Source organism: Eubalaena glacialis, chromosome 18 (assembly GCF_028564815.1).
Source record: "Eubalaena glacialis isolate mEubGla1 chromosome 18, mEubGla1.1.hap2.+ XY, whole genome shotgun sequence".
Taxonomy (NCBI): domain Eukaryota; kingdom Metazoa; phylum Chordata; class Mammalia; order Artiodactyla; family Balaenidae; genus Eubalaena; species Eubalaena glacialis.
The window spans coordinates 26,772,376-26,787,418 of NC_083733.1; the positions used below are offsets into that span (position 1 = coordinate 26,772,376).

Below are 15,043 nucleotides of genomic sequence, written 5' to 3' on the forward strand. Positions count from 1 at the left end.
AATGCCAATCACACCATAGTCAGCCCCAGAATTCCCTGTTAAACACTCCAGGGCCCTATCTCAGTCCTTCTGACACACTGGAGCTTCACATAATCTAACTACCAGCTATAAAAATTCAATAAACTAAGAAAATAACCAAACAAAAAAGGGCGGGAGGGAGTAATTTTCTGCAAACCTAATATGATATAGTTAGGCAGCATGCTCTCATTCCTGGATCACAAGGGCCTAGGGTTCTGCTCTGGGCCTAGGGTTCTGCTTTTCTTTCTGATACACCAGGAACTCACCACCCAGGTGCTGAGAGAAGAAAACCCGATATGTGCGCTCAGGTTGTTATTACTTAACTGCAATTATGCTTTCAAGAGAGTGTTGCTTTAAGAACCACCCATTTAATTTCTTAGACTTTGAAAACCTTCAGGTAGAGTAATTGCCTGACATAGAACACCTAGGAGGCGAACTGAAATAAAAAGCCTTTTACTGAGTGGCAAAAAGAAAGTATTAAATGCTTGATTAGAAGCTCTGTGTCGCTAATAGTGAATGCAAAAAAAAAAAAAAAAAAAAAAAGCCAGGTGAATGCTCCTCTCTTACATCCCAACTTCCCAACCTGACTTTCTCTTCTGTGTCATTGTGGAACGTGCAAATTCCCATTCTACATTGGATACCCCAAACTGGCTTTGAAATTTTGTTTTCCTTACTGAAAACAAGGCAATTCATTTAATTGGTCTGTTGAGTATTTTTCTCGCTGAAATCCCTTCCTTAAAAGATTGCTTTATAGTGCTCCAGCTTCATTAATGTAAAGACTTTGAGCCTGACATACCTGGGTTCTGCCACTTTCTACCATTATGACCTTATGTAAGTCATGGGAACCTTCTGAGCCTCAGATTTCTCAACGATGATATGGGAATAAAAACATGCATTTCTTGGATAGTTCAGAGAATTAAAACACAGAAAATTATCTGGTACCTAGTCGATGCTCAAACGTTACATCTCTCTTCCCTGTTCTCCTGTCTCCTTGTTTATGCTCTAATTAATCTCTGGCTTGTGCTTGCAGGAGTATTGCAAATAGATCATAAATCCTCTAAAAGCAAGAACTATACCAATGGGATTCCATGAAGAGATTCTTTGATTGGCATTCAGGAGATTTAAGCCCAGGAGTGCAAAAGCGACCTTGATTAAGCCAATTGCCCTCTCTGTGTTGCAATTTCCGCAGGTATAAAAGGCTATTTAACCACATGGATTGCCCAGCTCTAAAATGTCATGTTAACACCTATTTTTTTACCTCTTTAAAGACCTTCCTGAGCAGGCAGTGGGCATTCAATTAATGCTTGCTGACTGTTGCCGAATGAAAGTACTCAATATGTTAGGCTTAGTGGCAATAGATAGTGGGTAGTAATGGGAATAGATCCAAGGCAAATCACTCTTAATTTTAACCAAATATTTCTAAGAGAATTTGAAAACAAAACAAAATTTCGCTGTGGGAATTAGAAGATAATAAATTGTAGCTAATGCGCAATTTTCTCGTAAACTGGGTTTGGATACAGCCCTGTAACTCCAGTTTCTTTTTGCTCCCAATGGTGTCATTGATCATTTCTCACTTCAGAGTTGAATTGCTATTCACCACAGAGAATTACACATAGGAAGAAACGATGAAGAATTCCTAAAGGTTATGAAATCTTATACAAAGTTCTTATAGATTGTGATCTCACATGAACTTCTGAGATAGTAAGGAGGAGACCTGGTGCATTTTCTTGGGAGTTATTTTTTATTGAATTTTAATTTACGTAAAATTAAATGCTCATATTTTAAGTGTATATTTTGATGTGTTTTGACAATGTATACACTTTCGTAACTACCATTCCAATCAAGATATAGACTATTTCCCAGCACCCCAAAGTTCCCAGTGCACCTCTCCAGTCAACCCTCCCCCTAAGGCAACTACTGCTCCAATTTCTATTACATTAGCTTAGTTTTGTCAGTTCCAGAAATTCATTTACAGACTATACAATAAGCAACTTTTGTGTCTGGTTTCTTTTGCTCAACATAATGTTTTGAGATATATCCATGTTGTTGTACACATCAGGAGTTCATTCCTTTTTATTACTGATTAATATCTTATTGTATGAAAATATCACAATTTGTATGTCCATTCACCTGTTGGTAGACATTTGAGTTGTTTCAAGTTTTAGGCTTTTATGAATAAAGCTGTGAGGAAAATCCTTGCCCATTTTGGACATATTTTGTATTTCTCATTGGTGAATGACCAGAACTAAAATTGCTGGGTCATAGGGTGGATATATGTCCCAACGCACTTTTGTTCTTTTATTCCTGAGAATGAAGTTCACAAAACATTTTTCCTTTTTCTGGCCTCCATCCCACTACAAGAAAGTTCATATTAATCTCCAAAAATAAGTAATATGTATTTAGTGCTCACTATGTGCTAGGACCAGGGATAAGCTTTCTGCATGCATTACCTCATTTAATCTTAACAAAACCCTTTAATGATCATCATTTACAAGGCCCTAGGAGGTTAATAAGGCTGTTAATAAGGCTGTTGATCTTATGTAAGAGTTGGGAGCCAATAGAAAATAAATCCAGGACCAGCATTCTCTCCCATTTTACTACATTACCACCTCCTTTCTTTCACAAAGTATTTGCTTCTCAGCAAGAAGAACTATGGAGGGTTTTGGAGATCAAGATGGTGGAGTAGGAGGATACTGGGCTCACCTCCCCTCGTGAACACACCAAAACTAAAACTACCCATAGAGAGATTCTCACTGAAATAGACCTGGGAACTGGCAAAACAGCTCTTCTACAACCAAGGCTGTAAAGAAAGATACACACAGATTCTGCTAGGAAGCAAGGAGAAAGAAACTGGTTGGGAGACAGAGAAGCGCAGGAGGATATCACAGGATAGGAGCTCTTCCCTGGGGAGCGAGGGGTTTGAGCCACATATTAGGCACCCCAGCCTTGGAGTCTAACACCAGGAAGATAAGACCCCTTATCTGGTTTGAAAACCGTGGGGCTTACCAAAGGGCTGTAAGATACCAAGACTGTGCTCCTGAAGACCACACGCACTGACTTACAGTCACAGTGTGGTGGCAGCAGACTGAAAACTGCCTGGGGCTCTGGCCAGCTTGCCAGAACCACCCCAGGACACATCCCAGGCTCCTGCCCCAGTCCCTCTTGCTCCAGCACTGCTCCCCACGAAGGTGGAGATTTCTGTTGCCAACAAGAGTGCGCAAAATTGGAGGGAACAAAGACAGCCCGAATCCCAGCCCTGACTCTGACCAGGACAGAGACAAGCATTGCCAGCTCACATGTCCCTGCACACAACCTGAAGCTAGCTCCAGGGCAGAGACCACCTTTGCTGGAGAACCTGTCCCTATACACACTTGGGAAGGGGTATGGCCAGCTCAGTGATGTGGCACCAACCCCTCCAGCCCTGACCCAGCCTCTAACCAAGGCACACACACTGGGGGAAAAAGTGAAACCAGCACAGAAGTGCAGCCCCAAGCCCTCAGGCTCTGCCACATACCCAGAAGAAACCCAACTCCCTCAAGGCTCCTGCTCCAGCCCCTCAGCCCCCAACCCCACCCCAATAGGGTGGTGGCAGCCACTGAACATAGGAGAAGCCCCAGCTTGCACCTGGCTCTGGCTGTGGCCCCTCCATCTCCAGCCCTATCTCCCACCAAGACGGTGGCTGCAGCACTCCCTGGGGGAAGACACAGTCCATGCTCACTTCAGATCCAGCTCTCCCACCAAAGCCCCTGGGTACGCAGACTACATAGGGACACTAGTTCACTGTCGGTGGGATGTAAATTGGTACAACCACTACGGAAAACAGTATGAAGTTTCCTCAAAATATTAGAAACAGAACTACATATTATCCAGAATTCCACTCCTGGGTAGATATCCAAAGAAAACAAAAATACTAATTTGAAAAGATATATGCACCCCAATGTTCATAGTAGCATTATTTACAATAGCCCAGATATGGAAACCATCTAAGTGTCCATCAACAGATGAATGGATAAAGATGTGGTATAAAAGGGGAAACATTGGGGGGAGGGATAAACTAGGAGCTCAGGATTAACATACACACACTACCATATATAAAATAGATAACCAACAAGGACCTACTATATAGCACAGGGAACTCTACTCAATATTCTCTAATAACCTATATGGGAAATGAATCTGAAAAAGAATGAATATATGTATATGTATAACTAAATCACTATGGTGTATACCTGAAACTAGCACAACATTGTAAATCAACTATACTCCGATAAAATTTTTTTAAAAAGAAGGTGTGGTATATATATAATGGAATGTTGGAATATAATGGAATATTACTCAGCCATAAAAAAAAATGAAATTTTGCCATTTACAGTAACATAGATGGACCTAGAGGATATTATGCTTAGTGAAGTCAGTCAGTCAGAGAAATACATATACTATATATTATCACTTCTATGTGGAATCTAAAAAATAAAACAAATGAATAAAACAAAAGAAAAACAGACTCATAGATACAGAGAACAAATCAGTGGTTACCAATGGGGAGAAGGGTGGGGAAGGGGCAAGATAGGGAAAAGGGATTAAGAGGTACAAACTACTAGGTATAAAATAAATAAGATAGAAGGATGTAATGTACAGAACAGGGAACATAACCAATATTTTTATAGTAATTTTAAATGGAGTATAATTTATAAAAATATTAAATCACTGTATTATACTCCTGAAACTAATATAACATTGTAAATCAACTATACTTTAACTAAAAAAACCCAAAAAACTACTAATTCTTTGAGGCAAAACAATGAGTGCCTTCTCACCAAGTGGGAATGTTTCATCTCCCAGAGCCTCCAGACTGAAAGGCACCAAGGTCCACAAGAAGTTGACCCACAAAGAGCCATTTACTCCCCCAGATATTACGGTTACCAAGTGAGAGAGTGTTGATAGCTCAGTGGGATACCCAATTCCTCTAACAAGAGTAAAATTTACAATGAAATACTCTGGTTCTAAATCAAGAGCATCATCTCTGTGGGACAGATTAGTACTAATAGCCAATCTTTAGAGTGTATCAGAATCACCTGGAGAACTTGCTAAACTACATGTGTGTGGGCCCCTCCATCAGAATATCTAACTCAGTAGGTCTGGGGTGGAGCCTGAGATCTTGCATTTTTAATAAGCTCCCCAGTGATGTTGATGTTGCTGGTCCTCAGACCTTTGTGTAGCACTGGGCCAGACTATCCACATCACTGTAATAAATCTCTGGTGAGAAACTGAGTTTTAGTTAGAGAAAATGACTAAGAAGGTTATCTAGCCAATTAACAGTAGGCCTGGGGCCTCCCTGGTGGTGCAGTGGTTGAGAATCTGCCTGCCAATGCAGGGGACATGGGTTCGAGCCCTGGTCTGGGAAGATCCCACATGCCGCGGAGCAACTGGGCCCGTGAGCCACAACTACTGAGCCTGCGCATCTGGAGCCTGTGCTCCCCAACGAGAGAGGCCGCGACAGTGAGAGGCCCGCGCACCGCGATGAAGAGTGGCCCCCGCTCGCCGCAACTAGAGAAGGTCCTCAGACAGAAACAAAGACCCAACACAGCCAAATAAATAAATAAATAAAATTTATTAAAAAAAAAAAAAAAAAAACAGTAGGCCTGGAGCTGCAAGGTAATCTTTGAAGTCTTGACTCTACATCACTGGTATATAGAATTAGAGTTTCAAGGACCAGTTAAATTGCAAAGTTAAATAAGAATGATCTAGACTTGCCTCTGCATTTTGACATAAATAGGTAGATGATGATGATGATGAAGAAGATAGATAGGTACTGATGAAATAAAATCCATATTTTATAGCAAGACAAGACAAATTTAAACATAAAATTTTTCTCTGCCTGTTTGGGTCTCCTCCCTCCCCTTTACTGTGTATTGTGAATCTGCATTAACCAGAACTACTTAGAAGATAACATTCCTTCTTAATCTTGTAAGGAATCAGGTTGACCCACTACTTGCTTTGTACATGAAGATCCGGATTGTGTAAAGTATCACTATGTCATCTGACATATAACCCTTTGTCTCAAAAACTCATATAACTGTGCTCTGACCTCTAATGGGTGGAACAGTCCTCAGAGCTTTCTGAAAGACTGTCTCCCAGGTTATAATCCTCAGGTTGGCTCAAATAAAATTTTCTGTATCTTTCTTAGATCAACCACTGATTAATTTTTTTCACTGATAGTAGATAGATGATAGATGATAGGTAGACGGATAGATACACATAGAATGATATAATCTCAGAATGCGTGCCTTTTAAATAAAGCAAAAATCATTTTCAGAAAAAGTCACTACCCTGCTCTAATTTTTATGCTTTTACCACAAAAGAGGGAAACCTCTAAGGGGATTCAGCATTCTATGGGACCATACATCAATATGCCTTTCTGAAATGCTTTTTCAGTGGCCACATAGACCCAGGTCTACATGGACCCTTAATCTGATTTCCAGATTGAATATTTAATTTCTTTACCAAAGCAAAAGTTGGCGATTGCTTGATTAATTTAACCTCATTCTTCTTTGTCATTAGAACAAATCTAAACGTCTCAGCTGACAACACCACTTTAGAAACATCCTGATTCTGATAAATGGCTTCCTTAAATGCCTTAAAAGTATTATTAGCATAGATGCTTGTTTGATTCTGAACTCCTGCTCTCCTGAGAGCCATGGGGTGGGAACTGAATTCAGATTGGGAGGGGATTGCCGTGCCCTCAGGCAGAGTTTTAGATTAGTATGCAGAACCTGTATGCGTGACTCTGTGAATTTTTTAAGTCTTTTTTTTTTTTCCTACTTTTCCATTTTCAGGTTCCAAAAGGGGAGCTCAATTATTCACTGTTAAAAAATGGCCATTGATTATCTTGGAAATCCAGGCCAAATAAAGGTAAAGATACTGATGCTCAGCTGCTTAAGTAGTCAGTTTTTGTTAATAGATATAATTATTTTTCACACCTTACTAAAGAACATGAAGAGCAGTAAAGAAACAGTATTATTGGTGATTTTTAATCAGGTTTCTATAAGACCCAGTCAGAAAGTAATTATTCAAACAAATGAAGGAAGACAGCATAAATCCATAACTCTACTAAATATCTATTAAAGGAATAACGTCTCATTTTAAGATAAAGTACATAAGTGATATACAATTCAAGTAAAGCATCTGTGTTATGCACTTTACCACTTCATAAAAAGCAAATTACAAGTAATTCTATTTAATGATTACATGTTATGTACAAAATAATGCACCATTATTATTTCTAATATCTTTATCATTACAAAGATACTAGAAATATCTTTAATCATTACAAATTATTATTGTTAACATTAATAATATTATTAACTATAACTATAGCTCATTTTATAAAGCACCTTTTTCTGTGCAAAGCATTTTGCAGCATTACTGAAGTTGGTCCACAAAACACTAGAGTTAGAGATTCTTCATTTCTTATTGAAGAAACTGAAACCAAACAGGACCCTGTGGGGCTCCTGGGCATGGAAGCCTTTCTGTCCCCCATTTCTTGTTTGTAGGGAATAGACTCCAGCCTCCATGAACCTTCCCTGAGTCCCAAAGGGCAGATTCGAACAGTTGCTAATCAAGGAAAGGAGGGGATGCAGAGACAAGGGAGGAGCAGTCAAGAAACAGTAGTGCAGCCTTGGGGCAGGGTCCTGGTTCCTCCTCAAGGGATACACATAACAATATCTTTGAGCTCTTTACAAAACTAAAACCCCCCAAAAATGGAGGATGTTAGCATTCCTCATTCCAGATTAAAGGATCCAGAGAAGCTCTTCAAGAGACCACCTGAGGCCAAATTAAAGGAACCACAGAAACTCATCAGGCCACCTGAGGCCAGATTAAAGGAGTGCAGGCCCTACACACACCTTGATCCTTATCAGCAACCCCACCCTTGAACTATTGTTATAAAACTCTTCATCAAATCCCCCTGGCTTGGGACACACAGTTTTGAGAGGCAGGAGCCCACTGTGTCCCCGTTTGCCTGGCAAAGCAATAAAGCTATTCTTTTCTACTTCACCCAAAACTCTGAGATTTGATTTGGCACTGGTACACAGAGGCTGAGTTTTCGGCATCAAAACTGAGGCTAAGGCAGTTTAAAGGCCTAAGCATCAATCAGCTAGTAACTAGAAGACCTGCCTAGGAAATCAATTTGTGTCTGCTTGTCTCCAAAGCCCATGATTCTGGTCCCTCCCACACTACCACCAGCTACGAGGGTCAAAGATAACACACTTGATATAATAGGGTTCAGTGCTCAATACAATGACAGAGGTGTTTCTCTACATGTGCTAGCCCAAAATGGCATTTGAGAGCAGAACAATTTTGCATTCAGTGTCCTCTACAATCAGTTTCTTATTTTCCTTTTTCATTTACTAGAAGTAGTATGTTCCTACTTCTATATCCTTATTCCTGTTTCTCTTATTTTACTGGAATAGTAAAGTATACTTTTGCTTTGTCTAGGGTAACTTATTTACTACTAAAATACCATTCAACCTCTTGTTCTCTCAAGAGTCTACCAAAATAGATTTTGTCCACAATAGCCAGAGCTAATACAATTATCTCAGCACTAGAAATGGGATGCACTAAAGGAAAGAAACTCATGACCTCCACCTTATGCAAACATCCTTCTTAACCACTCCTAAAGTTAGTCCCTATTCCTTCACCTCTTCCCTTCCATAAGAAATGTTTCTGATTATTTCATCAATACAGGTCACTCTGGTACAATGGAAAGAAGACAGCCTCTGGAATCAGATAGACCTGGGTTACAATGCTGGTTCTATGTTTTAATACTTTTGACTACACCATTAACTTCTCTGACCTCAAATTTCATGTCTGTAAACTGCTATGAAGAGATGTTCTGAGGATTTAAGGGGCAATTATATGTAAGAACCTGGTACATCAGAAATGGAAGCTAAACTTTTGGTGGTGAGCATGCTATAGGGTATACAGAAGTCAAAACATAATGCTGTACACATGAAGCTTATATAATGTTATAAACCAAATAATTATGATGTGTTCATTTTCCCTCTCCATCTTCTGGAGATGTAATGGAAAAAAAGGCACATGCTTAACATCAATAATATCTCAAAGAACAGTAGGGGAGGGAGACCTCGATGCAAATCAGTATAAAAATTATGTTAAATATGCCAGTAACTCATGTACCTGTTTCTTTCCTTTATTCAGAAAGTATTTATTGGTTGTCTACTATACTCCAGGCACAAAGGATGACAGTAATCCAAACATTAAAAGTAATCCAAACATTTAAAGAAGAGAGTTCCAGAAAGTGGGGGCAGAGATAGGTACGAGAGCCCAGAGAGAGAAATATCTGATAAATTCAAAGATCAGGAAGCAAATTAACACAACTGCAATATGGTGAACCTGGGGAGTGGTAAGAAATGGCATTGAAACCAGGCAAATCCTAGGCTATGGGAAATCTAATACAGTCCCTTCTCTCACACTCAACTGGTCATTTTCTTAAATTAACACAACTTTACTTTTTACAGAACTACATGATATGAATCTTGCTTTACTTCCAGATGATCCTGCCTCTATTGGCTACTTGTTACAGAGGTTTTTTGCTTTTTTTTTCCTACTGTTGCTACAGAAATTCTGACTTAAGTGCACATCATAAACAAAATGTATGACTAAAGCATTTTAGACTTTTCAGATGACCAAATCTGGCAGGGTTGCAGAATGGTTAAAAGCATAGCTTTCAGGGCGGGGCCTGTCATGGCGGCCTCGAGAGTCAATTCTAGGAACCCTGAGGATGAACTGACCCTTTTATTCACTATTCCACATCGAGCTGCAAACCCATCAGATGGAACCATGTGATCATTGTGGCCACCAGCTGACCCCACAGCCACCTTCTGCCTCCCTTGGACCCACCCAGGAATTTCTGAGCCTTCTTTATGATGCATTTTAAAAAGATGGCAGAGATGAGGGTTCCTGAGAAGACCAGAAAGGACATTTGCATCTCAAAGATACAGTTTCCCAGATATGCTGAGATTGTGCACTTAACACTACCTGATGGCAAGAAGAGGAGTGAGCAAGTTCTAGAAGTTAGTGGTTCCAAAGCAGTGGTTCAGGTATTTGAAGGGACTCCAGGTATAGATGCCAAGAAGACATCCTGTGAGTTTACTGGGGATATTCTCCGAACGCCAGTGTCTGAGGATATGCTTGGTCGGGTATTCAATGGATCAGGAAAACCCATCGACAGAGGTCCTGTTGTACTGGCTGAAGACTTCCTTGATATCATGGGCCAGCCAATCAATCCTCAGTGTCAGATCTATCCAGAGGAGATGATTCAGACCGGCATTTCGGCCATAGATGGCATGAACAGTATTGCTAGGGGGCAGAAAATTCCTATCTTCTCTGCTGCTGGCTTACCGCACAATGAGATTGCAGCTCAAATCTGTCGCCAGGCTGGTTTGGTAAAAAAATCCAAAGATGTAGTGGACTACAGGGAGGAAAATTTTGCGATTGTATTTGCTGCTATGGGTGTAAACATGGAAACTGCCCGGCTCTTCAAATCTGACTTTGAAGAAAATAGCTCAATGGACAACGTCTGCCTCTTTTTGAACTTGGCTAACGACCCAACTATTGAGCGAATTATCACTCCTCGCTTGGCTCTAACCACGGCCGAGTTCCTGGCCTATCAGTGTGAGAAACACGTATTGGTTATCCTAACAGACATGAGTTCTTATGCTGAAGCACTTCAAGAGGTTTCAGCAGCCAGGGAAGAGGTTCCTGGTCGACGAGGTTTCCCAGGTTACATGTATACAGATTTAGCCACAATATATGAACGCGCTGGTAAGAGTGGAAGGTAGAAATGGCTCTATTACTCAAATTCCTATTCTCACCATGCCTAACGATGATATCACTCACCCCATCCCTGACTTGACTGGATATATTACAGAGGGGCAGATCTATGTGGACAGACAGCCACACAACAGACAGACTTACCCGCCTATTAATGTGCTGCCCTCGTTGTCTCGGTTAATGAAGTCTGCTATTGGAGAAGGTATGACCAGAAAGGATCATGCCGATGTATCTAACCAGCTGTATGCATGCTATGCTATTGGTAAGGATGTGCAGGCCATGAAAGCCGTAGTTGGAGAAGAAGCCCTTACCTCAGATGATCTGCTTTACTTGGCATTTCTGCAGAAGTTTGAGAGGAACTTCATTGCTCAGGGTCCTTACGAAAACCGCACTGTCTATGAGACTTTGGACATTGGCTGGCAACTGCTCCGAATCTTCCCCAAAGAAACGCTGAAGAGAATCCCTCAGAGCACCTTGAGCGAATTCTACCCTTGAGACTCTGCAAAGCATTAGCTGCTACTTCATCGCTGGCTCGATGCTCTTGTGAAATACTGGTTCTGTTTTCTTTATTCCTTTTGCACTCCCCCATCCCCACCTTTGTGTTGGAGTTTACTGTGTTACCCTGTAATTAAAAACAAAGAATAGGTTAAAAAAAAAAAAAAAAAAAAAAAAAGCATAGCTTTCAGAATAGCAGCAGCCAAGTTTAGATCCCCAGCTGAGGCATGTACTGGCTCTGGGGCAGACAGCAAGCCCCTTCACTTCTCTAACCCTGTCTCCCCTTCTATAATGGAAGCAGATGGTTCTAAGAATTAAATTATGCTCCAGTGCACCTAGCACAGCACCTAACACATAAGGACCTAGCACAAGACACTGATATTATTAATATGTAGTCTCACATTTCAAAATAAACATATCACTTGACTCCTTCTCTCCAAAATCAGAAGGTAAAGAATAGTCTGTTTTATTAAGTTTAGTTTGTAACTGCCAACATGTTTACCTGTGCCTTCTCTAAATTAGGTAAAATAATGACTTAATCAAATTTAAGGAATGAAGAGTTTGTTTTCATAAAGACTCATCTTACAGTAACAGGCATGATTCTAAAGAAAGTCATGCAGAAGATGGCGGAGGAGTTAAGACGTGGAGATCACCTTCCTCCCCAAAAATACATCAAAACTACATCTACATGTGGAACAACTCCTGCAGAGCACCTACTGAACACTGGCAGAAGACCTCAGACCTCCCAAAAGGCAAGAAACTTGCCACGTACCTGGGTAGGGCAAAAGAAAAAGAAAAAACAGAGACAAAAGAATAGGGACGGGACCTGCACCAGTGGGAGGGAGCTGTGAAGGAGGAAAGGTTTCCACACACTAAGAAGCCCCTTCACCGGTGGAGACAGGGGGTGGGCGGGGGGGGGAGCTTTGGAGCCATGGAGGAGAGCGCAGCAACGGGTGCAGAGGGCAAAGCAGAGAGATTCCCACACAGAGGATTGGTGCCGACCAGCACTCACCAGCCAGAGAGGCTTGTCTGCTCACCCGCCGGGGTGGGTGGGGACTGGGAGCTGAGGCTCTGGCTTTGGAGTTGCTATGAGACTAGATATCAATTACAGGAAAAAAACTGTAAAAAATACAAACACATGGAGGCTAAACAATACACTACTAAATAACCAGGAGATCACTCAAGAAATCAAACAAGAAATCAAAAAATACCTAGAAACAAATGACAATGAAAACACAATGACCCAAAACCTATGGGATGCAGCAAAAGCAGTTCTAAGAGGAAAGTTTATAGCAATACAATCCTACCTCAAGAAATAAGAAACATCTCAAATAAACAACCTAACCTTACACCTAAAGCATTCAGAGAAAGAACAAAAAAACCCGAAAGTTAGCAGAAGGAAAGAAATCGTAACGATCAAATCAGAAATAAATGAAAAAGAAATGAAGGAAACAATAGCAAAGACCAATAAAACTAAAAGCTGGTTCTTTGAGAAGATAAACAAAATTGATAAACCATTAGCCAGACTCATCAAGAAAAAAAAAGGGAGAAGACTCAAATTAATAGAATTAGAAATGAAAAAGGAGAAGTAACAACTGACACTGCAGAAGTACAAAGGATCATGAGAGATTACTACAAGCAACTATATGCCAATAAAATGGACAACTTGGAAGAAATGGACAAATTCTTAGAAAAGCACAACCTTCCAAGACTGAACCAGGAAAAAATAGAAAATATGAACAGACCAATCACAAGCACTGAAACTGTGATTAAAAATCTTCCAACACACAAAAGCCCAGGACCAGATGGATTCACAGGAGAATTCTACCAAACATTTAGAGAGGAGCTAACAGCAAACAACCCAATCAAAAAATGGGCAGAAGACCTAAACAGACATTTCTCTAAAGAAGACATACAGATGGCCAAGAAGCACATGAAAAGCTGCTCAACATCACTGATTATTAGAGAAATGCAAATCAAAACTACAATGAGGTATCACCTCATACCAGTTAGAATGGGCATCATCAGAAAATCTACAAACAACAAATGCGGGAGAGGGTGTGCAGAAAAAGGAACCCTCTTGCACTCTTGGTGGGAATGTAAATTGATACAGCCACTATGGAGAACAGTATGGAGGTTCCTTAAAAAATTAAAAATAGAATTACCATATGACCCAGCAATCCACTATTGGGCATATACCCAGAGAAAACCATAATTCAAAAAGACACATGAACACCAATGTTCACTGCAGCACCATTTACAACAGCCAGGTCATGGAAGCAACCTAAATGCCCACCGACAGACGAATGGATAAAGAAGATGTGGTACATATATACAATGGAATATTACTCAGCCATAAAAAGGAACGAAATTGGGTCATTTGTAGAGACGTGGATGAACCTAGAGACTGTCATACAGAGTGAAGTAAATCAGTAAGAGAAAAACAAATATCGTATATTAATGCATATATGTGGAACCTAGAAAAATGGTGCAGATGAACCGGCTTGCAGGGCAGAAATTGAGACACAGATGTAGAGAACGTATGGACACCAAGGGGGGAAAGCGGCAGGAGGGGTGGTGGTCGTGGGATGAATCGGGAGATTGATATTGACATGTATACACTGATGTGTATAAAGTGGATGGCTAATAAGAACCTGCTCTATAAAAAATAAATAAAATAAAGTTCAAAAAAGAAAAAAAGCACAACCTTCTGAGACTGAACCAGGAAGAAATAGAAAATATAACCAGACCAATCACAAGCACTGAAATTGAGACTGTGACTAAAAATCTTCCAACAAACAAAGCCCAGGACCAGATGGCTTCACGGGTGAACTCTATCAAACATTTAGAGAAGAGCTAAAACCTACCCTTCTCAAACTCCTCCAAATTATATAGAGGGAGGAACACTCCCCAACTCATTCAACGAGGCCACCATCATCCTGATACCAAAACCAGACAAAGATGTCACAAAGAAAGAAAACTACAGGCCAATATCACTGATGAACATAGATGCAAAAATCCTCAACTAAAGTCTAGCAAACAGAATCCAACAGCACATTAAAAGGATCACACAACATGATCAAGTGGGGTTTATCCCAGGAATGCAAGGATTCTTCAGTATATGTAAATCTATCAATGTGATAAACCATATCAGTAAATTGAAGGACAAATCATATAATTATCTCAATAGATGCAGAAAAAGCTTTTGACAAAATTCAACACCGATTTATGATTAAAAACCCTCCAGAAAGTAGGCATAGAGGGAACTTACCTCAACATAATAAAGGCCATATATGACAAATCCACAGCCAACATCGTTCTCAATGGTGAAAAACTGAAACCATTTCCTCTCAGATCAGGAACAAGACAAGGCTGCCCACTCTCACCACTATTATTCAACAGAGTTTTGGAAGTTTTAGCCACAGCAATCAGAGAAGAAAAAGAAATAAAAGGAATCCAAATCAGAAAAGAAGAATAAAACTGTCACTGTTTGCAGATGACATGATACTATACATAGAGAATCCTAAAGATGCTACCAGAAAACTACTAGAGCTAATCAATGAATTTGGTAAAGTAGCAGCATACAAAATTAATGCACAGAAATCTCCTGCATTTCTATACACTAATGATGAAAAATCTGAAAGAGAAATTAAGGAAACACTCTCATTTACTACTG

General features: G+C 40.2%; 1 pseudogene; it reads left to right on the plus strand.

Annotated features, from left to right (window-relative positions):
• Window positions 1-10,037: 10,037 nt before the first annotated feature.
• On the plus strand, window positions 10,038-11,385 carry LOC133078503 (V-type proton ATPase subunit B, brain isoform-like; annotated as a pseudogene).
• Window positions 11,386-15,043: the final 3,658 nt, after the last annotated feature.